Source organism: Triticum aestivum, chromosome 2D, assembly GCF_018294505.1.
Source record: "Triticum aestivum cultivar Chinese Spring chromosome 2D, IWGSC CS RefSeq v2.1, whole genome shotgun sequence".
Taxonomy (NCBI): Eukaryota; Viridiplantae; Streptophyta; class Magnoliopsida; order Poales; family Poaceae; genus Triticum; species Triticum aestivum.
In genome coordinates, this window is record NC_057799.1 from 259,530,992 (window position 1) to 259,533,945 (window position 2,954).

Here is a 2,954-nt window from a genome sequence, read left to right on the forward strand (position 1 = left end):
TTGAAGATACCGGCTCATGTTTTATACCTTTAACATGTAGAGTTTTTTCTTTCTCTTACATATATAGTTTTTCGATACAAGTTATGTTCGTGAAATTCCTTATTTTTTGTGTTCACAAGAGGGATTCTATATTTTTTCGAGAAAAGAGGCGGGAGGCAAGTAGTAGAAAAAATTTGGATTTGTTTTTAACATTTTTTAACTTCCGTATTCGAAAATTTTGAACTTCTCATAATTTGAACTTGTAGGTTTTTAGAAATGGGGCAAATCCTATTTTTAGAAACTTTTGAATTGCTTGTTTTTTTAATTTCAACTGCTTGTTTATTATTTTATCTTTTGCATTTTCCACATGAATTACTCAAGTTTGTTCCATGGATTTGTCGCATTTTCCCTAGTGATCTCCTGTTTTTTCTATTTTGAACTTATGTACATGCCATCAAGTGAAATCAGCAAACAGATTTCACATGCGTGGGCACTAAGAAGCACCTATCCTGCTACTTAGTAGAACAAGTGTACTGGATCGCATATATCCAAAGGAAAAAACTTCTTTGCAAGTCACTGAAAAAATGTAAAAGTTAAAGCAGCAGCAGCATCAACACAGGGTGTGCAGCAGCCAGTGGCACACAAACGCAAACACCTTGTGGGCACAAGACGGCACGCACTACTTCTCATTCTATAATTACTAAACGTCACCAATACAAATGTCTGAACTTCAACAACCATCAACTAATTTTTCCCAATTGAAAATGCTTCTTTTACACAAATTGCTGTAGCGCACTCACGCACATAGCACGCATGCACACATCCATGGCAGAGAAAGCTGAAGGGGCAAAGAACCTACACAAAATGTTTGTACTCATTGGCATACCAACAAGCAACGTACATAGTAGCAGACCTGAAATATCATAGTTTCCCATGTAGAATTGCTGCAGTTTTTTTGTTGAACTGCTACTGAAGGACGACATAATAGGCTTACATTTGATGGGGAGCTGACAAGATGCCACAGCCGCTTTTACATCCCTCACTGATTTGTGGACGGAACACTGGCGGCTCAGGGCTTGCAGAGGATCGTTGCTGCAGGATGTGAGACATGCCAAACCCACATGTATTTTCTTCAGGATCCCTGGTGATAGGTTGTGAATTTCGTGACCTTGACAATATGAACTTCAAACACACACTATAACAAAGCATCTGTCGAACAAGACTGCTCATAAAAAATAGACTACTAATACCAGATCCTAACGGATAATTAAATTAACAAATATACAAATATGAACAGGCTCGCGTGTACGTATCACAAAAAAATTATCAGACATGAGTCACCAAAACTTCTGAACTATCATGAACTATATTATGTGAGCTTGGAGGTCTTGACAATATGAACTTCAAGAAAAGACCCTATAATTGTACAATATGATTTTTCCGCGAAAGAGGCGCAAAAAACGAACTTGCTCTGTAGAGGTATTCCCACAAGAACTGATATACGTAATACACATGCATGAATATTTGTTGCTCACAAAAATTTGGGCAAAGGACAAAAGCTGATGTTAGTTATCAGAGACATAACCACAAACATGTTGAGGGCATCAAATCAGCACAACTTTCACAAAACTTGTACAAAAAAATTCTCCAAAGAAACAGGGGACTAGCAATCACAGTAGTTGATGCACATCTAAGGCAGAACCTGAACGGGGACTAGCAATGTAGTTGGACTGATGCGAAGCCATCCTAAGTGTGAGCCAGCCACCACCTCTCCATGTCCGAAGCATGGAGCTAGGCTAGCACCATCCAGGAGCTCCGTCTTGAACGGCCGGAGGTGGCGGTGCCGAACGTCATGAGCGCCGCGACGGTGGATCCCCATCGCACTGTAGGACGGCGGCGCAGACAACCACTACATCGGCCGGGAGCAGGAGGCCGCCCCGTGCACGCCGCTTCCCATGCCTTGCCGGGGGTCGTGGTCGGCTGGATCCGGCCGCCCCCTCGACTGGATCAGCGATCAGGTTTGCAGGGGCGGCATGATCTGCGTGGTGGCTGGGTCCGCTGCACGGCGAAGGGCGGGCTAGCACGCGAGGGACGGCAAGGTGCGCGTGGTTTCCGGTGGTCAGGGGCGGGTAGGGTGTCACGCGGCGATAGGCGGGGCCCGAGGCGACTCCCGGCGGTGGAAGAGGGCCAGGACGGCGCGCCACGGATGGTGGGTAAACGGAGGTGTGGGTAGGCCGGCGGCTGTAGGTGGTTGGGGTTCGCGGAGTGGAGCGGCGCGGTGGAAGCAGGTGAAGGGTCCCGGCGGCGATGCACACAAGGGAAGAGAGTCGGGATTTCAGGGAAGGGGAGAGATCGTGGGTGGGTGGGGTGGCCGAGGTTTTTTTTCTTTTGTTTCCTACTCGTAATACTACCTCCCTCTTGGTTTATTGGTCCCCTTCGTAATATGTGTCAAATTTTGTTCATAAATTTTACTAACCAAATGTTAATGCATGTCACAAAAAATTATATCGTTTGATTCGTATTTGAACATAGTTTCCAATGGTATAATTTTCGGTGACATGCATTTGATATTTTGTTAGTTAAACCTATGGTTAAAATGTGACACTAATTGCGACTAGTAAGTAGTACAGTAGTAGTACTAGTATACGTAGGTCAAAATATTCATCATGTCCTCACACTGAATTGACGTGACAACACGCTGCGCGTGAGGTGACACAAGAGTCCCGGCGGCATGTTCGGGTATTGTGGACTTCAGATTTGGAGTACCACTTATCTGTCGAAATCTTTCATCATTCATCTAAAACAGTCGATTGATCATATATTGAGTACCATATAACTGGAATTAACCGATACAAGTCCAAGAAGGATTGGCCGGTGCTACCGGTTGGCATCAAGTTCGATCCCACGGATCAGGAGCTGGTCGAGCACCTTGAGGCCAAAGTGAGTGCCAACAGCGCGAGATCTCACCCTCTCAT

General features: G+C 44.9%; 1 long non-coding RNA gene across 1 annotated transcript; it reads right to left on the reverse strand.

Annotated features, from left to right (window-relative positions):
* Nucleotides 1-638: 638 nt before the first annotated feature.
* Nucleotides 639-2,364, reverse strand: LOC123049220 (uncharacterized). The gene is made up of 2 exons (XR_006423487.1): nt 1,682-2,364; nt 639-1,120 (listed from the first exon to the last, which is right to left on the reverse strand). It is a non-coding gene; the product is annotated as an uncharacterized lncRNA (long non-coding RNA).
* Between the last annotated feature and the right edge of the window lie 590 nt (nt 2,365-2,954).